Raw genomic sequence first — 27,068 nt, 5'->3', positions numbered from 1 at the left:
GTCAGAGTAGAAATAGAAGGATATTTCAGATGAATATGTGGCTAGAGGAATGGTTCAAGGGGGAGGGATTCAAATTCCTGGCACATTGGAACCAGTTCTGGGGGAGGTGGGACCAGTACAAACTGGACGGTTTGTAGCTGGGCAGGACCAGGACCGATGTCCTAGGGGGGAGTGTTTGCTAGTGCTCTGGGGGAGGGTTTAAACTAAAATGGCAGGGGGTTGGAAATCTGAGCAGGGAGACAGAGGAAAGGGAAACAAGGATAGAAGCAAAAGACAGGAAGGAGAAAAGCAAAGGTGGCAGTCAGAGAAATCAAGTGTTTAAATCAAACATGGCCACAGTAAATAATAATTCTAAAAGGTCTAAGAGTGTTAAAAAAAACAAGCCTGAAGCCTTTGTGTCTTAATACGAGGAGCATTCATAATAAGGTGGATGAATTAGCTGCACAAATAGAGGTAAACGGATATGATATGATTGGGATTACGGAAACATGGCTCCAGGGTGACCAAGGCTGGGAACTCAACATCCAGGGGTATTCAATATTCAGGAAAGACAGGCAAATACAATTTTAAGGAAGGATATTAGCTCTGATGATGTGGAATCTGTATGGGTAGAACTGAGAAATACCAAGGGGCAGAAAACGTTAGTGGGAGTGGTATACAGACCCCCAAACAGTAATGCGGAGGTTGGGGATGGTATTAAACGGGAAATTAGAGATGCATGCAATAAGGGCACAGCAGTTATCATGGGTGACTTTAATCTACATATAGATTGGACTAACCAAATTAGTAACAATACTGTGGAGGAGGAATTCCTAGAGTGTATACGGGATGGTTTCCTGGACCAATATGTCGAGGAACCAACTAGAGATCAGGCCATCTTAGACTGGGTATTATGTAATGAGAAAGGATTAATTAGCAATCTTGTTGTGCGAGGCCCCTTGGGGCGGAGCGATCATAATATGATAGAATTCTTCATTAAGATGGAGAGTGAAGTAGTTGACTCAGAAACTAGGGTCCTGAATTTAAATAAAGGAAACTACGAGGATATGAGGCGCGAGTTGGATAGAATTGACTGGGGAATGTTACTCAAAGGGTTGACGGTGGATAGGCAATGGCAAACTTTTAAAGATCGCATGGATGAACTACAGAATTTGTTCATCCCTGTTTGGCATAAAAATAAAACAAAAAAGGTGCCTTAACCGTGGCTAACAAGGGAAATTAGGGATAGCATAACATCCAAGGAGAGGACATATAAATTGCCAGAAAAAGCAGTAAACCTGAGGACTGGGAGCAGTTTAGGATTCAAAGGAGGACAAAGGGATTAATTAAGAGGGGGGATATAGAGTATGGGAGTAAGCTTTCAGGCAACATAAAAACTGACTGTAAAAGTTTTTAAAGATATGTAAAGAGAAAAAGATTAGTGAAGTCAAGCGTAGGTCCCTTGCAGTCAGAATCAGGGGAATTTATAATGGAGAACAAAGAAATGGCAGACCAATTAAATACATACTTTGGTTCTGTCTTCACAAAGGAGGACACAAATAACCTCCCAGAGATGTCGGGGAACATAGGGTCTAATGAGAGGGAGGAACTGAATGAAATCAGTATTTGTAGGGAAATGGTGTTAGAGAAATTGACGGGATTGAAGGCCGATAAATCCCCAGGGCCTGATAATCTACATCCTAGGGTACTACAGGAAGTGGCCCGAGAAATAGTAGATGCATTGCTGCTCATCTTCCAAAATTCTATAGACTCTGGAACAGTTCCCATGGATTGGAGGGTAGCTAATGTTACCGCACTGTTCAAAAAAGGTGGTAGAGAAAAAATGGGGAATTATAGACTGGTAAGCCTCACATCGGTAGTGGGGAAAATGCTAGAGTCCATTATAAAAGATGTAATAGCAGTGCACTTGGAAAGCAGTGACAGGATCGGACAAAGTCAACATGGGTTTACAAAAGGTAAATCATGCTTGACTAATCTACTGGAATTTTTTGAGGATGTAACTGATAGAATAAATAAGGGAGAACCAGTGGATGTGGTGTATTTGGACTTTCAGAAGGCTTTCGATAAGGACCCGCATAAGAGATTAGCGTGTAAAGTTAAGTCACTTGGGATTGGGGGCAAGGTACTGACTTGGATAGAGAACTGGTTGGCAGACAGGAAGCAAAGAGTTGGAATAAACGGGTCTTTTTCCGAGTGGCAGGCAGTGACTAGTGGGGTACCGCAGGGATCGGTGCTAGGACCCCAGCTATTCACAATATATATTAATGATCTAAACGAGGGAACTATATGTAATATCTGCAAGTTTGCAGATGACACAAAGCTGGTTGGGCGTGTGTGCTGTGAGGAGAATGCCGAGAAACTCCAGTATGATTTGGACAGGTTGGGTGATTGGACAGATGCATGGCAGATACAGTATAATGTGGATAAATGCGAGGTTATCCACTTTGGTGGCAAAAACAGGAAGGCAGATTATTATCTGAATGGCAATAGATTGGGAGTAGGGGAAGTGCAACGAGACCTGGGTGTCCTTGTGCACCAGTCGCTGAAGGTAAGCATGCAGGTGCAGCAGGCGGTTAAGAAGGCAAATGGTATGTTGGCCTTCGTAGCGAGAGGGTTGGAGTACAGGAACAAGGATGTCTTGCTGCAGTTGTACAGGGCCTTGGTGAGACCGCACTTTGAGTATTGTGTGCAGTTTTGGTTGCTTTATCTGAGGAAGGATGTTCTTGCCATGGAGGGAGTGAAGCAAAGATTCACCAGACTGATACCTGGGATGGCAGGAATGACGTATGAGGAGAGAGTGGGTCGATTGGGCTTATACTCGCTGGAATTTAGAAGAATGAGAGGGGATCTCATTGAAACTTATAAAATTCTAACAGGACTAGACAGACTAGTTTCAGGAAGGATGTTCCCGATGGCGGGGGAGTCCAGAACCAGGGGTCACAGTCTAAAGATAAGGGGTAAGCCATTTAGGACAGAGATGAGGAGGAATTTCTTCATCCAGAGAGTGGTGAACCTGTGGAATTCTCTACCACAGAAGGCAGTTGAGGCCAATTCATTAAATATATTCAAGAAGGAGTTAGATATATTTCTTAAGGCTAAAGAGATCAAGAGGTATGGGGAGAAGGCAGGGACCGGGTACTGAATTTGGATGATCAGCCATGATCTCATTGAATGGCGGAGCAGGCTCGAGGGGCCGAATGGCCTACTCCTGCTCCTATCTTCTATGTTTCTATATTTAACAGCAATATTAGCACAGGAAAGCTCAAGTTTTCAACAGTTCCACTGGCTGCACTGATTGCCAGCTATTGGTGGCAGGGGGGTGGATGGGTGGAGGGCGGTCCACAGCGCAGCCTGTGTCAGAGCAGTGAACGACTGACCGCAGCTTCAGGATTTCCGCGTTTAGATGTGGTATGCGCTAAATCCTGAAGTTGTGGTCAGGTTCAGACCTGACTGCCCGCCATCATTACCCACCGCGAAACCTAGGCCATCAGGTTTTTGGATGGCGACTGCAGCCTGGCCCCTTCCGGGTTTAACGGAGGTGCATTTGGATGTGTGCAAGTAATCTACTCGCTGCAGTTGGGACCTTAATTAGTGCAGGCGGGCAGGTTCTTATGAGACCTTAATTAGATCTTTTTAAATTGAATTTCATTGACCTTTGAATCTGACATCTCCAGCACAGGTTTCCAGGATCTCCTGAAACTCACCAGTGAAACGGAGGCAAGATTGAGCCGCAGCTCATGTGGGTTTTAAAAGTTGTGATTGCCCCATCTGTATAAAAGCTCAGTTATTACAGCTGGTATCTCAGTTCCCTCTGACAAACATTTGGCAGAGTTCTTGAGTTGATACAGCTCCTTCAAAAATTTGGAGCCTTTCAAACTGACAAGATCAAGATGGGGGACGCAATGGATGTATTCGAGAGGATATGGGAAGAGGAAGACAATTAAATTCCATGGCAGCGACATTGCGCTGTGTTGGGATTTGCATTTGCACAAGAGAGTGGTGCACAACACAGATCTGGAGAACATCTGCAGTCCATGTCTGCATGCAACAAGACCTGGACGATGTTCAGGCTTGGGCTAATAAGTGGCAGGTAACATTCGCGCCACAGAAGTGCCAGGCAATGACTATCTCCAACAAGCGAGAGTCTAACCACCTCCCCTTGACATTCAATGACATTACCATTGCCAAATCTCCCACCATCAACATCCTGTGGGTCACCATTCACCAGAAACATAACTGGACCAGCCACATAAATACTGTGGCAACTAGAGCAGGTCAGAGGCTAGGTATTCTGCAGTGAGTGTCTCACCTCCTGACTCCCAAAGCCTCTCCACCATCTACAAGGCACAAGGAGTGTGATCGAATACTCTCCACTTGTCTGGATGAGTGCAGCTCCAACAACACTCAAGAAGCTCAACACCATCCAGGACAAAGTAGCCCATTTGATTGACACCCCATCCACCACCTTAAACATTCACTCCCTCCACCACTGGCGTAATGTGGCTGCAGTGTGTACCATCTACAAGATGCACTGCAGCAACTCACCAAGGCTTCTTCGACAGCACCTCCCAAACCCGTGACCTCTTCCACCTAGAAGGACAAGGGCAGCAGGCGCATGGGAACACCACCACCTCCAAGTTCCCCTCCAAGTCACACACCATCCTGACTTAGAAGTATATCGCCGATCCTTCATCGTCGCTGGGTCAAAATCCTGGAACTCCCTACCTAACAGCTCTGTGGGAGTACCTTCATCACATGGACTGCAGCAGTTCAAGAAGGCAGCTCACCACCACCTTCTCAAGGGCAATTAGGGATGGGCAATAAATGCTGGCCTTGCCAGCGACGCCCAGATCCCATAAGTGAATTTTTAAAAATCAGAGAGAAGAGCCGAATGGAGAACAGCAAAGAAGAGAGCAACAGAGGGACCGACATCTCAGGAGGCACTACCCACATGAGAGGGTCTACAGACAGGCTAAGATTCCTGGAACTATCTGAAGAGCAGTGCCCATGCAGGCTTAAATTGAGCTGGCAGGTGGTTGCAGATATGTGAAGCCTCCTTGAAGAAGAGTTGCTCCCTGCTTGTCCTGGTGGCCACGTATTGCCCATTGCTGTAAAGGTCACCACTGCCCTCAATTTCGTATCTGGCTTATTCCAGTGCGCCACCAGAGACATCTCCAGGGTATCTCACTCATCAGCACATAAATGTGTAAGGCAGGTGTTGTGTCTCAAGGGGTTTTATACCCTTACCTATATAACAATTAAGAGGGACTCCGGGGTGGAGAGTTTAGTTAACGGCCATTTTATTTACAATGTGCTTCTTCACTCAATGCACTACATTTCCCATAGTGCATTGCAAATCACCACTATGGTATCCCATGTGGGACAATTCTAATACACATTCAAAATACACAACATATTTCCTCCCCCTTAAAATAGAATGTCCACAAAACAGAGGGTAGACTGCCTCTACATTCCGCTAACCCTGGGGATTATTCTGCCCCATGCACACAGGTTAGCACTAACTGTAACTAAGGCGCTCTGGAGGCTGCCTTTCTCTTTGGGGGTAACGCCTAGTCTCAGGAGCAGGCTCTGGCTGGCTCTCCCATGACCCTGCAGGCGTGGCTTCCTCCCTCAATGGCACAAGAGTGGATGGTGCCACCGTCTCAGGGTCAGACGACCAGTCCCTGCTGGAGCCCCCAGCAGGTCCTTGATCCTCTGTTTCTTGGGTTACCTGTGGCGACTGTCTTGGCAGTAACTGGTCTACATGCCGTCTCCATGTTCGGTCGTCTCCGGTGCGGACTCGGTATGAAACGGGGCCTGTCTTTTGAATGACCGTAGCCGGGACCCACCGCTCAGGGGTGGTGTAGTTATGCGCTAGGACTTTGCCCCCCACCACAAAATGTCGTTCTTTGGACCTCTGAGCTCGTCTGCTGACTTGATCCTGCTGATTGGCGTGCACCACTGCTTCTGTGGACATTGGCCTCAGCAGGTCAAGGCGTGTCCGTAGCTGCCTTCCCATGAGTAGGTAAGCAGGAGATGCTCCAGTCGTAGCATGAGGCATGTTTCGGTATTTCAGTAAGAAAGCATTCAGGCGTTGCTTTAGAGGAGCATCACTTCTTGCAGCTTTCAACGCGCGTTTCAGCGTTCTGACAAATCTCTCCACCAATCCATTCGTGGATGGATGATAAGGCGCGGAGAACGTGTGCTGGATTCCATTGCTCTTGAGGAACTCCTCCATCTCCTGGGATGTGAACTGTGTTCCATTGTCGGTTACGATCTGCTCCGGCAGACCAAATCGCCCAAACATCTCTTTCAGAGTCTCGATGGTTTTCTCCGTAGTGGTAGTGGACATTACTGCAACCTCTGGCCATTTGGAATGGGAGTCCACCACGACCAGGAACATCGCTCCTTCCGCTGGTCCCACAAAGTCGAGATGGATCCGTTGCCATGGTGTCGCCGGCCATTCCCATGGACGCAGTGGCGCTGCTCTTGGCGTATCCCTGGTTGTCTCGCATGATGGGCATGATTTCGCTTCAACTTCAATTTCATGATCCAGACCGGGCCACCAGAAGTAGCTTCGTGCCAGCTCCTTCATCCGGACAATACCACAATGTCCTGAGTGCAGCTCGTTGAGGACATGTTTCCGCAGCTTTGGTGGTATGATCACTCGCATGCCCCAAAGGAGGCATCCTGACGTGACAGACAACTCCTTCCCTCTTGACAGGTAAGGTAGGAGCTCAGGTGGTGCGTCTGACACCCGTGATCCGTCTCCTTGCATCACCCGATCCAGCACCTTGGATAGCGTAGGGTCCACTCTGGTCTCTTTCTTGATCTGCCGGGCCATGACAGGGGCATTGCTCACCATGTCAAAGTAGAAAATCTTCTGCTCACAGCCTTCAGAGGGCACAGGCAGCGGAAGTCTTGACAATCCGTCCGCATTGCCATGTGTTGCTGACCTCCGGTATTTGATGTTGTAATTGTGAGCGCTTAACATCAGCACCCAGCGCTGCATCCTGCATGCTACCAGGGAGGGTATTCCTGTGTGTGGACCAAAGATCGATGTCAGAGGACGATGATCCGTCAGCAAGGTGAATTTCCTTCCGAACAAGTAGTGATGGAACTTTTTGATTCCAAAGATGATGCCCAAAGCCTCTTTTTCGATCTGCGGGTATTTCACCTCCACCTTGCTCAGGGACCTTGACGCGAATGCAATCGGCTTCTCTTCGCCTGAGGGAAAGATGTGGGACACGACCGCGCCGACGCCATAAGGCGACGCGTCACAGGCCAGCTGAATCTGCAACGATGGGTCAAAGTGCGTCAACACCCTGGGGTCAGTCAAAGCTGCTTTGGCTTTCATGAATGCAGCTTTGCACTCCTTCATCCATGCCCAGGCCTTGCCCTGACACAGCAACTCATGTAATGGCTTCAACAGTGATGCCAGCTGTGGAATAAACTTTCCGTAATAGTTCAGGAGACCTAAGAATGACCACAGCTGGCCAACATTTGTAGGTGCAGGAGCGTCGGCAATGGCTTTCACTTTTGACGGTGCTGTGTGTAGGCCGTCCGCGTCAATGACATGGCCTAGGTACTCCACTGATGGCTTGAAAAATTCGCATTTGTCCTTGCGAACACGTAAGCCATATTCTTCAAGTCTTCCCAGTGTCTTCGTCAGGTTCTGCAGATGCTCGTTGTCGTCCTTTCCTGTGACAAGGATATCGTCGAGATAACATTGTACCCCTGGAATGCCGCTTAAGATCTGGTCCATAGCCCGCTGAAACAAAGCTGGTGCTGACATTATACCAAAGGGTAGGCGGCAGTACCTGTAGAGGCCCTTGTGGGTGGTGATGGTGAGGTACTTCTGTGAGTCCTCTTCTACATGCATCTGCAAGTAGGCTTGGCATAGATCAATCTTGCTAAACTTCTGACCGCCTGCTAGACCCACAAAAAGATCTTCAATGATGGGGAGGGGGCACTGTTCAGCTGAGAGCACAGGATTCACTGTTACTTTGAAATCTCCACATAAGTGAACCGCGCCGTCACTCTTCATCACTGGTACCATGGGCGTGGCCCACTCACTGTGTGAAACCGGCACCAGGATCCCTATCTTGACCAAACGCTCCAGGTCAGCCTCCACCTTTGGTCTGAGGGCATAGGGAACGTTCCTGGCCTTCAGGAATTGTGGCTGGCTGTCAGGCTTCACCTTGAGTTTGACCGTAATCCCCTTCATACTCCCCAATTCTCCGTCAAAGACAGCCGCATGCTTTGTCAACACTGCCGCTAGCCCCGCCTCTTCGACTGACACCGCATTCACTGTTTTCCAATCCAGATGAATTTTCTCCAACCATGGCCTGCCCATCAGGGATGGATAGTCACCCTTGACCACATAAACTGGCAGCATCATGGTTTGTCCATTAAGCTCCACCTTGACCTCTGTCTTACCCAGCATTGGGACTGTTTCCCCAGTGTAGGTCTTTAAGATGAGCTTGGCCGGCGTCAGTGATAGGTGGTTCAGTTTTTCTTTGAATAGCTTCTCTGAATTCAAGGAGACAGCGGCCCTCGTATCCCGCTCCATTTTGACCAGTATTCCCTCTAGTAGTGGAGTGACTCCATAGCCTGGTGAGCTTCCATTCACCGTTAACACATGGAGATTCAGCTCCCTATCAGAGTCTGTGTCACTGTCTTCCTGTTCTTGTTTCACCATGTGTAGGTTTTTCTTTTTAGAACGCCAGTTGGATGTGTTTCCTTGTTTGTTTTTGTGTGTCTCTGTGTAGGGTTGTTTGCTTAGCCCTTTACACACACATTCAATGTATCCTTTCTTTTCACATTTCCGACAGGTCAGGTCTTTACACCAGCAGTCAGATGGCTGATGACCTGACCTTCCACATCTGTAACACTCTCTGGCGCCCCTTGCATGCTTATCCGGTGTAGCTGCTACCCTGTGCACTCTTGTTGCAGCCCCCAACAGCTGTGCATCTTTAGCTGCTAACTCCATAGACACAGCGAGCTCCACTGCTGATTTAAGCATCAGTTTGTCAGTCATGAGCAAGCGCTTCTGTGTTGCTTCACATCTTAATCCACACACAAACCTATCACGGACAGTGTCATTCAGAGTTTCACCAAACTCACAATGCTCAGTTAGCTTCTTTAGCACTGCAACATATTCGGCTATGGACTCACCCTCCCCTTGGTTTCGTTTGTGAAACCTGAACCTCTCGGCAATCAGCAGCGGCTTGGGTGTGAAATGTGTTTCCAAAACTTCCACAATCTGATCATATGTCTTAGCGCCGGGCTTATCCGGGTGCATCAAATTCCGTAACAAGCCAAATGCTTTTGCTCCGATCACACTGAGGAACGTCGCCACTTTCATGTCATCTTTAATGCCATTTGCAGTCACGAAAAATCCGAAACGCCCTGTATAAGCACTCCATTGCTCCGTCGTTTCATCAAATGGTCCAAACGCTCCAGTTAGCATAGCCATTTTTTTTTTTTACATTCATTTTCCTCCACTTCATTTCACTATATCGTTACTCTCCCCCTTCTTATTTGTGTAACACACGAACCACCACCTTTATGAGGCGATTGCATCAGCACTAAACTGCGGGCGCGCCATTAAAAAAAGACAGGTGTCCTGGCCAATATTTATCCCTCAATCAACATCGCAAAGACAGATTATCGTGTCACTAGCAGTGACTAGTGGGGTACCGCAGGGATCGGTGCTAGGACCACAGCTATTCACAATATATATTAATGATCTAGACGAGGGAACTAGATGTAATATCTCCAAGTTTGCAGATGACACAAAGCTGGGTGGGCATGTGTGCTGTGAGGAGGATGCCGAGGAACTCCAGTATAATTTGGACAGGTTGGGTGATTGGGCAGATGCATGGCAGATGCAGTATAATGTGGATAAATTCGAAGTTATCCACTTTGGTGGCAAAAACAGGAAGGCAGATTATTATCTGAATGGCAATAGATTGGGAGAAGGGGAAGTGCAATGAGACCTGGGTGTCCTTGTGCACCAGTCACTGAAGGTAAGCATGCAGGTGCAGCAGGCGGTTAAGAAGGCAAATGGTATGTTGGCCTTCGTAGTGAGAGGATTCGAGTACAGGAACAAGGATGTACAGGGCCTTGGTGAGACCACACCTTGAGCATTGTGTGCAGTTTTGGTCGCATTATCTGAGGAAGGATTTTCTTGCCATGGAGCGAGTGCAGCGAAGATTCACCAGACTGATACCTGGGATGGCAGGAATGACGTATGAGGAGAGATTGGGTCAATTGGGCTTATATTCACTGGAGTTTAGAAGAATGAGAGGGGATCTCATTGAAACTTATAAAATTCTAACAGGACTAGACAGACTAGATGCAGGAAGGATGTTCCTGATGGCGGGGGAGTCCAGAACCAGGGGTCACAGTCTAAAGATAAGGGGTAAGCCATTTAGGACAGAGATGAGGAGGAATTTCTTCACCCAGAGAGTGGTGAACCTGTGGAATTCTCTACCACAGAAGGCAGCTGAGGCCAATTCATTAAATATATTCAAGAAGGAGTTAGATATATTTCTTAAGGCTAAAGAGATCAAGGGATATGGTGAGAAGGCAGGGACAGGGTACTGAGTTTGGATGATCAGCAATGATCTCATTGAATGGCGGAGCAGGCTTAAGGGGCCGAATGGCCTACTCCTGCTCCTATCTTCTATGTTTCTATGCTTCTCACATTGCTGTTTGTGAAAGCTTGCTGTGCCCAAATTGGCTGCCACATTTCCTACAACAGTTACTACACTTCCAAATTACTTCATTAGCTGTAAAGCGCTTTGGGACATTGTGAGGTCATAAAAGGCACTATATAAATGCAAGTGTTTCTTTCTTTCTACCGCTCTACATGGCGTATCCTGTGTGGCTTCAGCAGATGTAGAGGCAGGCTGCTCAGATCCCTGCCCCGACTCCCGAGATGCTTTTCACCTACGATCTATGGATTTTGGAGCCCGTTGGGCCCCGCCAAAGACTGGTTCACCTGCACCACTTCAGAGGTCATCGGGAGATGAGGCAGCATGTCGGGTACTGGTTGTGGGGTGGGGTGGGGGGAGGGGAGGGCACTGGCTGAGACATGGGAGTGCTTTGAGTGGAGTTACCACTTCCATATCCCCTTTTGCCATCATCCCTCTCCTGGGCCAGCGTGATATCACTCCTGCCATTCTGCTGGAGAGAAGCTTGGTACAGATCAGTGACACGTTGTAAGGCCATGGTGTAAGGATCGGAACTCAGTGGACCCAACTGCAGTAAGGCAAACTGAGGCGGAGGTAAGGTTGCAAAATAAAGGTAGACTTTACTTGACATAAACAAAATAACAACAGTACAGAATACAGGCAAGCAGACCAGCAGAAGGTATCTCCAGGCAGTGCAACTCAAGACTGAGCAAAGAACATAAAGTGAACACCACTTAAATAGTAGGCATCTAACAATGCACAGGTGAATACAATAATGAATAAAGAAGGACACAATTAAGAGAGTTCATGGAGCCCTCTGGTGGCGAGGCGAGGCAGAGTCTGGGTCATTCCTTACAGGACCCCCCCCCCTAGGAACGGCCCCTGACGTTCCCCCAGAAGGTCCATGGTGACGACGAAAAAAATTCCGTACTAAATCGCGATCCAGGATGCCTCGGTCTGGGACCCAAGAGCGTTCCTCCGGACCATATCCCTCCCAGTCCACCAGGAACTGGAGGCCCCCGCGAACCCGGCGAGAGTCCATCAGGCGACGGACCGTGTAAGCAGGCTGGCCGTCGATGATGCGGGGAGCAGGAGGAGGCCTCGTGGCGGGCGCCAGGGAACTGCTGGCCACTGGCCGAAGCCGGGAGACATGGAAGGTAGGATGAATCCGCATGGAGCGGGGTAGCTGGAGACAGTAGGACACCGGATTGACCTTTCTCAACACCATGAAGGGGCCGATGAAACGGGGCGCCAGCTTGCGGGGCTCCACTCGCAGCGGGAGATCCTGCGTAGAAAGCCAGACCCTCTGACCAGGACGGAATGAAGGAGCCGGTCTGCGCCGCTTGTTGGCCTGGACCTGCCGCTGTCGAGAAGCTCGTTGCAAGGCCAGCCGCGCTCTCCTCCAGGTCCACCGACAACGCTGGACAAACTTCTCCGCGGACGGAACCCCCACCTCGAGCTCCTGCTCCTGCTCCTGGAACAGTGGAGGTTGAAAACCGAACTGGCACTCGAACGGCGACAGTCCTGTGGGGGAGCAGCGCAACGTGTTGTGCGCGTACTCAGCCCAGACGATGTGACGACTCCAGGTCGCAGGGTTAGCGGACACGAGACACCTCAGGGTCATCTCCAGGTCTTGGTTGATCCGTTCTGTTTGACCGTTCGACTGAGGGTGGAAACCCGAGGAAAGACTGACAGTAGCTCCAATGAGCTTGTAGAAGGCTTTCCAAAATCGGGAGGCGAATTGTGGACCACGGTCAGAAACGATGTCAAGGGGCAAACCGAATAACCTGAAAACATGCTGGACCATGAGCTCGGCTGTCTCTTGGGCTGAGGGAAGCTTGGGCAAGGGCAGAAAACGACAGGCTTTGGAGAAGCGATCTACGATGACCAGAATGACCGTGTTGCCTTGAGATGGTGGAAGGCCTGTGATGAAATCCACCGAGAGGTGTGACCAGGGGCGAGTGGGAATGGGGAGAGGATGCAGCAAACCCTGGGGGCGAGATTGAGGGTTCTTGTTTCGTGCACAAATAGCACAAGCTGCCACGAATGCCTTTACGTCCTTCTCCATGGTGGGCCACCAGAACCTTCTACGAAGAAACTCCAGCATCCTGGATGCACCTGGATGACCGGTGAGTCGCGACGAATGCCCCCACTGCAGGACTTGTGAGCGAGTAGTGTTGGGGACAAAAAGGCGACCAGGTGGGCCGTTGCCAGGGTCTGCCTCCCTCTGTTGCGCCTTTCTGACCAGCGTCTCGATTCCCCAGCAAACCAGTGCTACAATTCGGGAAGTAGAAATAATAGGTTCTGGTTGTCTCTCCCGCTCGGGTGGATCAAATTGCCTGGAGAGAGCATCAGGCTTGAGATTCTTGGAACCTGGACGATATGACAGGACAAAGTCAAAACGATTAAAAAACAGTGCCCAGCAAGCTTGACGAGAGTTAAGTCGTTTGGCCTCCTGGATATAGGCCAGATTCTTATGGTCAGTCCAGACAATGAACGGGTGTTTAGACCCCTCCAACCAATGTCTCCACTCCTCCAGTGCCAACTTAACTGCCAGTAATTCCCTGTTCCCAATATCGTAGTTGCGTTCAGCGGGAGTGAGTCGGCGAGAGAAAAAGGCGCAAGGGTGCAGTTTGTTGTCGTTAGACTGTTGGGATAAAACGGCGCCCACTCCTATATCCGAGGCATCCACCTCGACAATGAAGGGGAGTGAGGGATCCGGAATAACGAGGACAGGAGCAGACGTGAAGCGCCGCTTGAGATCCTCGAAAGCCTGCGCAGCCTCAGCGGACCAACTGAACCGGGTAGAGGCGATCCTGGTGAGGGCGTTAAGAGGGGCAGCAATGGTGCCGAAGTTTCTGATGAACCTCCGATAGAAGTTAGCAAATCCCAAGAAACGTTGCACCTGTTTGAGAGAGGTGGGTGGTGGCCAATCTTGGACAGCTTGGGTCCTGCCAGGATCCATTTGGATGTTGCCGCTGGAGATGATGAAGCCCAGAAATGAAACTGTGGAAACGTGAAATTCACACTTCTCCGCCTTGACAAACAAGAGGTTGTTAAACAAAAGTTGCAGGACTTGTCTTACATGCTGGACATGATCGTGAAGAGTTTTGGAGAAAATGAGAATGTCATCCAGGTAGACAAAAACAAAGCGATTCAACATGTCTCGGAGAACGTCGTTGATGAGTGCCTGGAACACAGCAGGGGCGTTGGTTAATCCAAAGGGCATAACCAGGTACTCATAGTGCCCAGTGGGTGTGTTGAATGCCGTCTTCCACTCGTCCCCTTCGCGAACGCGGATGAGGTTGTAGGCGTTGCGGAGGTCCAATTTAGTGAAGACCGTGGCTCCCTGAAGTAGCTCGAAGGCCGTCGACATGAGTGGAAGAGGATAACGGTTCTTAATAGTAATCCGGTTAAGGCCACGGTAGTCGATGCAGGGACGGAGACCACCATCTTTCTTACTCACGAAGAAAAAACCGGCACCAGCAGGAGAGGTGGACGGACGGATGAAGCCAGCGGCGAGGACGTCACGGATGTACTCCTCCATGGCGGTGGTCTCAGGAGCAGAAAGGGAAAAGATCCTACCCCTAGGTGGGCATGTCCCAGGCAGGAGGTCAACGGCACAGTCATATGGCCTATGAGGGGGAAGTGATGTGGCTCGAACCTTACTGAAGACCTCTTTTAGATCCTCATACTCGGGTGGCACTCGGGACAATTCAGAGCGTGATGGGAACTCCTGGAGCTGGGAAGGAGACTTGGCGCGAAGACAGGTAGTATGGCAGGCGGAGCCCCATTCCGTAAGCCGGCCAGTGGCCCAATCTAAGCGAGGATTATGGCAGGCCAACCAAGGGTAACCCAGAATTAATGGAAACTGGGAAGAGTGGATAAGGGAGAATTGGATGGTCTCAAAATGTTGTCCTTCCACGCCCAAACACAGAGGGGCAGTATGATGGTGAACGGTTCCAGAACCCAGAGGTCTTCCATCCAGGGCAACAACAGCGAGGGGGTGATCAAGATGGGTCAGGGGAATCTTGAGCTGTTTAGCTAACCCCAGATCAATGAAGTTACCATCAGACCCCGAATCCACCATGGCCTTAAGATCATATTGTTGATTGTCCCAGAAAAGGGAGGATGCCAGCAAAACCCTAGAAACAGTGGGGTCGGAAGGGATGGTTATGCTCATCTCAGGTCCCTCCGTCCTGGATGAGCCCTGGCTTTTCCCACCAAATCTGGACAGGAAGAGCGGAAGTGGCCAGCTTTCCCACAACAGAGACAAGATCCCTCTCTCATTCGGCGATCATGTTCGGGCTGCGAGAGGCGGGTTACTCCCACCTGCATGGGCTCCTCTGGATCGGTCAAAGATGGACTCGGGATGGCTCGGAGGTTCTCAGATGGCTTCGAAGCAGGAAAGGCTCTGGTCTTTGGAAACGGAGTGAAAAAGGAGTGGCGTTCTCTTCGCCTCTCACAAAGCCGATTATCCACACGAACGGAGATATCAAAAAGAGACTCCAAATCACTCACCGGATCCCTGGAAGCCAGTTCGTCCTTGATCTCATCCGTGAGACCGTGGCGAAAGGTGGCGATGAGCGCCTCCGAATTCCATTGGCTTTCAGCAGCGAGAGTGCGAAACTCAATAGCGTAGTCCGCAACGCTACGAACCCCCTGGCGAAGCCGAAGTAGTCTGTTAGATGCTTCTCTCCCACTGACAGGGTGATCAAAAACCCTTCTCATTTCTTCCGAGAAAAGTTGGTAGTTTGAACATACCGGCGTTTGCTGTTCCCAGACGGCTGTAGCCCAGGTAAGCGCCTTGCCGGTAAGTAGCGAAATGATGTAGGCCACTCGGGAACAGTCACTGGGAAATAATGAACCCTGCAGTTGGAAAACCAGGGAACACTGGATTAGGAAACCTCGACATCCTCCTGGGTTACCGTCGTAGCGCTCGGGTGCAGGTAATCGCGGTTCTCTCAGAGGAGAAGGCGAAACCGTAGGAGCGGGTAACGGTGCAGGAGCGGCTTGGATCACCTGACTCTGTTTCTGGCTCTGATGGAAAGTGATGACGAGGCCCTCCAGCAGATTCTGGTTTCGGAAGACTGCCGTGGCGAGACACTGCAGTTCGTTCAAAATAAGTTGTAGCTGTTCAGAAACTTGTCTTGGCCATTGGTCCTTCTCTGCTGGGTCCATGTTTTGGCTCAGTCTTGCTGTAAGGATCGGAACTCGGTGGACCCAACTGCAGTAAGGCAAACTGAGGCAGAGGTAAGGTTGCAAAATAAAGGTAGCCTTTACTTGACATAAACAAAATAACAACAGTACAGAATACAGGCAAGCAGACCAGCACAAGGTATCTCCAGGCAGTGCAACTCAAGACTGAGCAAAGAACATAAAGTGAACACCACTTAAATAGTAGGCATCTAACAATGCACAGGTGAATACAATAATGAATAAAGAAGGACACAATACTGGAGTGCATAGTCGGTTTAAACAACCAAATTTTAATTTGATTGGTTAAGTTTTGTTTAGGGGTTTATTGGACTTTTTGTTACAGTTTATTTGTTTAATGTATTTTTTATGGTTTAAACACAAAAGAGGACACAATTAAGAGAGTTCATGGAGCCCTCTGGTGGCGAGGCGAGGCAGAGTCTGGGTCATTCCTTACACATGGATAAGGTGGCTGACATGCTGGTTCCCAAAGTCTGCACGGCCATGGTCATGGCTTGCATAGACACATTTAAAGCTCTATACTATTGGAGTTGGATCCTCCATCCTCTATACTATTGTGGAGGGTATGCGTGACATGTTTTCCAGTATCTCGCAAAGTTGCAGCTGTACCTCAATCATTCGCATTCTCCTCTGAATACGACCAGCTTTTCAGGTGGCATTACAGTAGGTGGGCAGAAAATGGGGTGAGTGTTTCTCGCAGTATTTCCACTGAATGCCAAATGTGCTCCTCTCAATATGAGCAGGGATACTTAAAACAGGCAGTATTGACAATGTTTCTTATTTATTCGTTCATGGGATGTGGGCATCATTGGCAAGGCCAGCATTTATTGCCCATCCCTAACTGCTCTTGAGAAAGTGGTGGTGTGCTGCCTTCTTGAACCGCTGCAGTCTGTGTGGTGGAGGAGTAGCAAATGGAACCGAACACTGTGCAGTCATCAGCGAACATCCCCACTTCTGACATTATGATGGAGGGAAGGTCATTGATGAAGCAGCTGAAGATGGTTGGGCCTAGGACACTGCCCTGAGGAACTCCTGCAGCCATGTCCTGGGGCTGAGATGATTGGCCTCCAACAACCACAACCATCTTCCTTTGTGCTAGGGATGACTCCAGCCAGTGGAGTGTTTTTCCCCTGATTCCCATTGACTTCAGTTTTACTAGGGCTCCTTGCTGCCACACTCTCACCTCACCTCTGGAATTCAGCTCTTTTGTCCATGTGGCCTGGAGCCAAGTGGTCCTGACGGGATCCAAACTGAGCATCGGTGAGCAGGTTATTGGTGAGTAAATGCTGCTTGATAGCACTGTCGATGACACTGTCCATCAATTTACTGATGATTGAGTGGACTGATGGGGTAGTAATTGGCCGGAGTGGATTTGTCCTGCTTTTTGTGGACAGGACATACCTGGGCAGTTTTCCACATTGTTGGGTAGATGCCAGTGTTGTAGCTGTATTCTGAACAGCTTGTCTAAAGGCGCAGCTAATTCTGGAGCACAAGTCTTCAGCACGACAGCCAGGACTTTGTCGGGGCCCATAGGCTCTGCTGTATCCAGTGCGCTCAGCTGTTTCTTGATATCATGTGGATGAATCAAATTGGCTGAAGACTGGCTTCTGTGATGGTGCGGACCTCAGAAGGAGGCTGATACGGATTATCCACTTGGCACTTCTGGCTGAAGATGGCTGCAAACAGTTCAGTCTTGTCCTTTGCACTCGTGTGCTGGGCTCTGCCGTCATTGAGGATGGGGATATTCATGGAGCCTCCTCCTCCCGTTGTTTAATTGTCCACCACCATTCACGACCGGATATGGCAGGACTGCAGAGCTTTGATCTGATCAGTTGATTTGGGGATTGCTTAGCTCTATCACATGCTGCTTCTGCTGTTTAACATCCACGTAGTCCTGTGTTGCAGCTTCCCCAGTTTGCACCTCATTTTTAGGTGCACCTGGTGCTGCTCCTGGCATGCTCTTCTGCACTCCTCATTGAACCAGGGTTGGTCCCCTGACTTCATGGTAATGGTAGAGTGAGGGATATGCTGAGCAATGAGGTTACAGATTCTGGTGGAGTACAATTCTGCTGCTGTTGATGACCCACAGCACATCATGGATGCCCAGTTTTGAGCTGCTAGATATGTTCTGAATCTATCCCATTTAGCATGGTGGAAGTGCCACACAACACGATGGAGGATGTCCTCAGTGTGAAGATGGGACTCTGTCTCCACAAGGACTGTGCAGTGGTCACTGCCACCAATGTTGTCATGGACAGATGCATCTGCAACAGGTAGATTGGTGAGGATGAGTTCAAGTAGGTTTTTCCCTTGTGGTGGTTCTCTCACCACCTGCCACAGGCCCAGTCTGGCAGCTATTTCCTTCAGGACTCGGCCATCTCGGTCAGTATTGGTGCTACCGAGCCACTCTTGGTGATGGACATTGAAGTCCCCCACTCAGAGTACATTCTGTGCCCTTGCTACCCTCACTACTTCTTCCAAGTGGTGTTCAACATGGAGGAGTACTCATTCATCAGCTGAGGGTGGTAGGTGGTAGTCAGCAGGAGGTTTCCTTGCCCACGCTTGACCTGAAGCCATGAGACTTCATGGGGTCCGGAGTCAATGTTGGGGACTCCCAGGGCCACTCCCTCCTGGCTGTATACCACGGTGCCGCACCCTCTGGTGGGTCTGTCCAGCCGGTGGGGCAGGACATATGCAGGGATGATGATGGATGAAATAACAACAAAAAATGCTAGAAACACTCAGCAGGTCAGGCAGTATCGAGGTGAGAGAAACAGAGTTAACGATTCAGGTGAGTGTTTCCAGCATTTTCTGTTGTTATTTCAGATTTCCAGCATCTGCAGTATTTTGCTATTGTAATGATGATGGGTGAGTCTGGGATGTTGGCTGAAAGGTATGATTCTGTGAGTATGACTATGTCAGGCTGTTGCTTGACTAGTCTGTGGGACGGCTCTCCCAATTTTGACACAAGTCCTTAGATGTTAGTGAGGAGGACTTTGCAGGGTCGACTGGGCTGGGTGTGTCGTTGTCATGTCCGAAGCCGGTGCCGGGTGGTCTGTCCAGTTTTATTCTTATTATTGTTTTCTGCAGCAGTTTGTTACAACTGCGTGGCTTGTTAGGCCATTTCAGAGGGCAGTTAAGAGTCAATCACATTGCTGTGGGTCTGGAGTTAAATGTAGTGTGATGTGATACAGCATGTTTCACATTATCACTGCTAGATGTGCATTATGCTTGTAGTCAACAAGCAGCAAGTGTTGCTCAGCAATGGGAAAAGTTTAAATGGCCACAGCATGCATTTTAATGGAGAGAGGAATGTTGGATCTTAGGAACATAGGAACAGGAGTAGGCCATTCAGCCCCTCGAGCCTATTCCACCATTCACTGAGATCATGGCTGATCTGTATCTTAACTCCATCCACCTGCCTTGGCTCCATAACCTTTTATACCCTTGTCTAGCAAAAATCTATCGATCTCAGATATAAAATTATGAATTGAGCTAGCATCTACTGCTTTTTGTGGGAGAGAGTTTCACACTTCTATCACCTTTTGCGTAAAGAAGTGTTTCCTAACTTCTCTCCTGAATGGCCTGGCTTTATTTTAAGGTTGTGTCCCCTTGTCCTGGACTACCCCACCAGTGGAAAAAGTTTATCTCTATCTGCCCTATCAATTCCTTTCAAAATCCTAAAAACATCAATCAAATCACCCCTTAACCTTCTCTATACCTTATCCCTCCTCATAATCTAACCCTATGTGCCCTGGTAACATTCTGGTGAATCTGCACTGCACTCCTTCCAAGGCCAATAAATCCTCTCTAAGGTGAGGTGCCCAGAACTGTACACAGTACTCAAGATGTGCCCTAACCAGGGCTTTGTATAGCTGTAGCAAAACTTCCTCCCCTTTATATTCTAGCCCACTAGTTATAAAGGCTAACATTCTATTATCCTTTTTTGTACCTACTACTGTTCCTAGCATTTCACTATTTAAATAATACTCAGATCTATCCATTTCTGGTTCAACATGGATGGTCTCACACTTACCCGCATTGTAATCCATCTGCCACAGTTTTGCCCACTCACTTAATCGATCAGTGTCTTTTTGTAATTTTATGCACCCATCTACACTACTTACTATACCATCAATCTGTGTGTCATCAGCAAACTTGGATATATGGTTCTCTATCATGTTATCTAAGTCATTAATAAATATAGTGAATAGTTACGGCCTCAGCACAGATCCTTGTGGGACACCACTAGTCACTTCCTTCCAATTAGAGTGCATACCCATTATCCCTACTCTCTGTCTTCCACCACCTAACCAATCTTCTAGAGCTTTAATTTTAGCTAACAGTCTCTTATGTGGAACCTTATCGAATATCTATTAATATAAAAACAGAAAATGCTGGAAATACTCAGCAGGTCAGGCAGCATCATGGAGAGAGAAATAGAGTTAACATTTCAGGTCGATGACTATTCATTAGAACTGCCTACTACTTTAGTTACCCCCTCAAAAAACTACCCTTTACAAATCCATGTTGGCTCTCTTTAATCAGCTCAAATTTCTCTAAGTGTTCAGTCACTCTGTTCTTCATTATAGATTCCAATAACTTCCCTACAATAGATGTTAGACTAACAGGTCTATAATTTCCTGGCTTCTCTCTCTCTCTCTCACCTTTCTTAAATAATGGAGTTACATTTGCAATTTTACAATCTAAAGGGACAATTCCTGAATCGAGAGATCTTGTACCTTTATTGGTAGAATATGTGATTCTGAGCAGAAGCAGTTGTATGGTGGTAGGTGGAGATGCAGCCTGGCTCTTTCAATTACTGCAAGCATTGGAATCCATCACCTGCAGCTATCTCCCCACCCCACCACCCATGTGGAAACTTCCCCAACAGAGACAGCAATACTGCTAAGAGCTCACCTTCATCTTTATCTCAAGAGGGCTGAAATACAAAGGGGTAGAAGTTATGTTACAGTTATATAAAGCTCTGGTTATACCTGATTTAGAGTACTGCAATACTTCTGGGCACCGCACCTTAAAAGTATATAATGGTCTTGGAGTGGTTACAATGCAGAGTCACCAGAATGATACCGAGGCTAAAAGGGTCAAATTATGAGGACAGGTTGCATAGACTAGGCTTGTATTCCCTTGAATAAAGAAGATTAAGGGGTGATTTAATGGAGGTGTTTAAGATGATTAAAGGCATTGATAGGGTACATAGAAACTATTTCCTCTGATGGAGGAGTCCAGGACAAGGGGCATAACCTTAAAATTAGAGCTAGGCTATTCAGATGTATGGTCAGGAAGCACTTCTTCACACAAAGTGTAGTGGCAATCTGGAACTCTCTCCACCCCCCCACCCCCCACAAAAAAAAAGCTGTTGAGGCCACGTCAATTGAAAATGTTAAAACTGAGATTGCTAAGAGTTTTGTTAGGCAAGGGTATTAAGGGTTACAGAACCAAGGCGGGTAGGTGGAGTTAAGATACAGAATAGCCATGCTCTAATTTGAGTGGCAGAACAGGCTTGAGGGGCTGAATCTCTTACTCCTTTTCCTATGTTCATTATTTGAATTAAGCTGACCTTGAAAACTCACTGGGATCGGCACCATTTCACTTGAATGGGCAATATTCCTGCTCCGCCAAAATAGGAGGAGGTGCTGCCACTCTACAGACACGAACACCAATAGAAGAGGCTACCGTTGACATCATTGACAGAGAGATGGCACTCAGTATTGGAGATAGCCAGGCACAACAAGTGAACAGGAGCAGGTGCAGGTGGAAAGGACAGCTCAGAAAACAGCTCATCAGAGGCCAGTTCATCTCCTAGCTTTGTTGAAGAAGACAGAGATGCAGATTCTAACGCTCCTCAAGTCACCATAGAACACTTCACTGCACCTTCTTTCTGCTTGCACTCACACCCTGAACAGTTGCTCCTGCCCTCAAAATGTCTCCCTCTTCACCACACTTACTGCTTCTTTCTATCATTAGACACACTATGCTAAAACACGTCATACATCTTGAAAACCCTTGATAGGGCATAGACTAACCCACTTCCACTCCTCTTGCAGGAGAAGCTGCTACACAACAATAAGAAGACCCAGTCTTTAAAAGGAAGATGCTTTCTCTGCACCAATAATTGCTCACTGTCTGCCAGGGAGCTTCCGCATCATGTCTGAGAGTGTGGGGTTCTCGTGTACATGATTGACACCCTGTTGTCAACTACGGAGCTTGTGATCACCTCAATGGAAGCTGCAGCCTCCCTGCAGGAGATGTGTGGCATCAGTAATAGCATACTGCAGTCATGCAGGTTCTTGGCATAACCATCTCCTCTGTCTTGGGCAGGCTTTAATCAAATCATAGACGTTTTACAGTCTGCTTTCCCACAGATCAGTAGGAGTGCCTAGCCCAACAGCAGGGGCTGTTCTACAATAGGAATGGAATATGCTGCCATCTCTCAGGATGACAATATGGCTGGACCCTTGCAACCCCCTGAGCCAATGCCCACCTTGGTGGAAGAAAGCCAGTTGAGCCTAATTGCCCTGGCAGATGTTGAGTTGCGTCAGTCTGCAGCTGAAACCTGTCAAGCCCAAGGTCCTAGGGTTCATCAACCACAAGCATCTCATGAGCCCTTAATGAATCATAACAGCCTTCCACCTCCCATGCTGCAGCCACTGGGGGAAGAGAACTGCATAGAAGCACAGAAGTAGGTAGGAGAACACTTAAGGCAGACAATGGGGCCACACACCAGGGTGATAATTAGTGTGTAAACATTTGTGTAGTGATATGATAATCCTTTTGAAATCTTTACATGCAGAGTGTCCCTGTTATAGCTGGTGACTCTGCAATGTTGGTTGACAGTTTATTTGAGAGTGGAAGGACTGGGAGAGCTGTTGGACATGACTAAATGCAGGGGAGCAGGGATTGTTCAGCTGAAGGACTGTTCAATGAGCTTCTATTGAAGTGCTCTGGCCGCAGGCAAGTTTTGGAGGCATCCTGCTTCTTCGCCATCCTCTATATCATCAGCGTCTTCTCCCTCATCATGCTGAAGGTCCTCATCCAATGGTGGTCCCATGTGTTGAGCCCTATCCTGCTGCTTCCAGTTGTCCATGGGAAAAGTGATGAAAGTGTTTGCTCTCCCAAATAAGATATCAGTCACCTGCTTAATGCACGTGTGCACTGCAGACTGAATGAGGTTATTGATATTCCCTGTGGTAACCTGAAAAGGGACAAAGGAAGAGAAGTTGAGTGCTGCAGTTACCTTGGCTGTAACAGGAAATACTGAGCGTGCTGTGGTAGTCATTGCAGGTCTTGTTACAGGAGGTGACACAACTCTTGTGACAGCCTCCATAGAAAAATTCTGCCTTCTTATGCACTATTTCTCAGACAACTGCAGGTATGTTGTCCTGGGCCTATACACTCTTTTTAGAAGGGTAAATATTCCAGGGAGCAAGTCTCTTTCTGTTTGCATTCCCTCCAGCTGTATATCTGTCTGCTCATTGCTCCTGTTGCTGTTTCTCTTCTTCCTCCTATTGCCAGAGTCAAATTGCCAGAAGTGCCAGAAGAAAAAAGTGCAATGCTAGAAACTGTTCAGAATGTTTTACAGCAAATTCAAGCACTTTGAATTTATTGAAGTAGCAAAATAGCATGTACTACAAGCAAAATATCTCCAGAAACTTTCTAGAGTTTTACCCAAGAGCAGCTAAGGATCCCTTTAAAATATCACTGGAAATGGGCCCCTTCCAACTTGTAGCGCCCATGGTTTGTGGCAGGAACAGGAACTGGCAGTAGTACCACAGGCAGAAATTAAAATGGCTACTTTCATCCCACTACTGCCCATTTTTAGTTAGAAACAGGGCCGGAGGGACACAAAAATCATCCCTCACATATATAAATAACATTTCATTGCATCCATTATTATAAATGTTTGAACTAGTGCTTGTAATATAATTACCTCATTGTTGTATTATTTATGTATTTGTAACTTACAATGAAGCCCTAGCCAAAAATATAAAAACAGAAAGATGCACAAAAGTAGGGTTTTTGTTCAATTATATGGCTCCCCTTCCCACAGGACAGCATTTCCCTAGCGGAGACATCAAACCACAAGGAGCCCAATTTAATTCTGCACAGGCACGTGGCACAAAATTGTAGACGAAAATGCCAGATTTACACTCTTGTCCAGAATTAATATTTTAATGTTGTTTTCGTGCTCAAAAATGTACCTGAACTGTGAGCTGGATTGTGATGGTATTGGATAGTTAAGTGGTCACAAAAGATGTGCGAGGAGCTATTTTCTGATGAACGTTTTTTTTACCTGTGGCTATTGTATAAGTTAAGACAGGATAAATTTGTGTTGAGTAGCGAGAGCTCAATCTTGAGCTGCGAGAAAGCAGAAGAGCATAGAGATTAGCCTCAGCAGGAGTTTAATAAGCTGCGGTTAGACGGGGAATATTTTCCTCTTGTTCAAGAAGGGACAGAAGGGCAAACTGGGTGATTATAGACCAGTTAGCCTAACATCAGTAATGGGAAAATGCTTTTCAGTGTGCAACGCCTTTTAGGAGCGCCTGAGCGCATATTGGGTGGCGCCCGGAGCCTTAGCGCCCAGCGCTATTAGTGACAGTCCGAAGGAGGGCTAACAGGCCCTTCTCGGAGTAGGGCGGCGCTATTTAAAGGGGACAGCTCTAGTGCAGAATCTTCTGCCACTTGGCCTGCTCATTGCGATCACTGCTGGAGAGTTGGCGAGTTAATGTGGAGCGGAGTTCTGGGATTTGAGCTTTACAGTACTTGGGACCTTCAACCCTGTCCGAAGCACTTGCAGCACTACACCTAAAAGCCTTTTGACCAACTGGCATCCGAATGGGAGCTTGTTTGAAGGGCGACAGCCTCATCGCCCAACACTGTGAAGGGGCAGAGAGATGGCGGGAGAGAGGGCCGGGATTGTCCAGAAGGAGGAGGGGCAATGGAGGTCAGCCAATCCGACGGGAGGCTGCGAGGGTCTTCAGGCAGCAGGTGACAAGCCTTGACATGTCGGAGGAGCAGTGTTTGCGAAGGCGCCGAATCTGGAGGGACATTGTTACTGATCTGTGCCACCTGCTTGGTCAGGATCTGCAGCCGCGTGAACGCTGCAGAACCTCTCTGTCCGTGATGGCTACACTGACTGAAGGCCTCCATTTTTATGCCAACAGCTCCTTTCAGTCAGCCATTGGGGACAATGCGACTGTCGCTCAGGCTGCAGTCCGCTGTTGCATCCGGCAAGTGACAGATGCCCTTTATAGGCGAACGCGTCCATTCATTACCTTCCCTCGGACCCTGCACAAGCAGGCGGAGGAGGAGGAGTATGAGGAGGAGGAGGAGGAGGAAGAGCAGGAGGAGGAGGAAGATGGAAGGGCTGCTGCAAGTGGAAGGTCCATTCGTCAGAGGCTCCTCTAGACTCGTCTCGACACCCCTGTGGCAGAATGATGAGAGTCTTACCTCATGGACACTTTGGATGTTTGAGGGCCTCTGCATGCCAGCATCACTGAAAGTAGTCACATGCACCAAGCAACATTTAAACTTCTGTTTATTGACACAAAAGTCTTTCATTACAGCTAAACAACGTAAAGTGAGCAGAAACCATCACTGCCAAAATAAAAGTGACCTGTTCGGCAAAGCAGCAAAACTCAACAAAAATCTGGACCTATAACAGCAGGTGAGGGTGTCCGTGAATGTGGACAAACAAACGTCTCAGCGCCTCCCTCTACAACTGGCCCCTTGAGGGAGAACGACTTCTCGTTCGCGCCCGGCCCCTTCCCGCCCTGCTGCTCCAACGTAATTGCACCCCAGTGGCGGCCTCAAGGCTGGGGGACGCTTGCCGACTGTCTGGAAGCACAGAAGCCCCTGAGGCACAGCCTGGCCGACCTCTGGGCTTGGAGGGTGCAGACGCGGGATGCTTGCTTTGAGCATGGCTGGGAGCAGTGTGGCCTGCAGGTGGTGGCAGCTGCAATGCAGGCGTCCCAGCGCTGGCATGTGCAATGGTCTCCTGCCGAGAGAGGACACCTGCACCATGGTCGGACGACACACTGGCTATCTGAGGGGAGCGGCTCGGCTCATCCGCCACAATCGCAGGCTCCACGGATTCCTGGCCTTGTACGGCCTATCTGATGCAGAGAGGGTGGCTGCAGTGAGACATCGCGTTGCGTCAATCTGGCTGTGGAGGAGCCCAGCAAGTGAATGCGTGGCAACAGTGAGGACCTGTGTGCCAGGTGCCAGTGCTTCGGAGAAGGCCTGGACAGTTCTTCCCATGGCTTCGGACAAGGCAGGAGCCGACCGCTCCACTGCCTCGGACAAGCCCTGCACAGACCTTTCCAGGGATTGTCCGAAGCCCTGAACAGTCCTTTCCATTGCCGACTCAAAGCCGTGGACAGTCCTCTCCATTGTTGGGCCGAAGCCCTGGATAGTCCTGTCCATTGTGACCCCGAAGCCCTGGATAGACCTGTCCATTGTTTCCCCGAACACCTGGAGAGACCTCTCCATTGTTGCACCAAAGCCCTGCAGAGTCCTCTCCATTGTTGCCCCGAAGTCCAACATACTCCTAGCCAATGAATCTATTGACTCAGGCATCTTCTCCACTGCAGCCATCAGCTCCGTGTGTCTGACCCGGGCCTGTTTGCTCATCTCTGCCAGGCGCCGGACCTCATCTGCACTCTGTGCAGCAGTCATGACGACCTGCCTTGCCCTGCGGGGAGACGGTGGCTGAACTTGCCTATCCCCCCTGCATTGCTCCATGCCGCTTGGTCCGGCAACTGGTTCATCCTCAGAGCCACCCCCCCTCCCCTCCAGGGGACTACTATCCCCAGTCTGCAGATGTCTCAGCTCCCCGGATTCTGCAACGGCTGGTCCGGATTCCTCCTGGTCCTCGCCTCCGGTGGCACTGGCACTGGCAGCTTCAGCGCGTTGAGCCTGAGTTGGTGCTGCTTCATCTGAAATTGGGAGGTGGAAGAGTGGCTTTAGCAAAAGGACAGGTTTGCTGAAAGGCATGCCAGATTGCGGCATGGCTCTGACATGGCTGCACACTGAGGATGCATGCTGGCGGGGGGACCAAGTGGAAGGCAATAGGTGGAAAAGGTGAGAGTCTTACCCTCGCTGTCGGTAATGGGGTCGGCAGATGCAGTG

Source organism: Somniosus microcephalus, chromosome 8, assembly GCF_052327205.1.
Source record: "Somniosus microcephalus isolate GS21.2 chromosome 8, FLI_Smic_1.0, whole genome shotgun sequence".
Lineage (NCBI taxonomy): Eukaryota > Metazoa > Chordata > Chondrichthyes > Squaliformes > Somniosidae > Somniosus > Somniosus microcephalus.
This window is presented reverse-complemented; position numbering follows the sequence as displayed.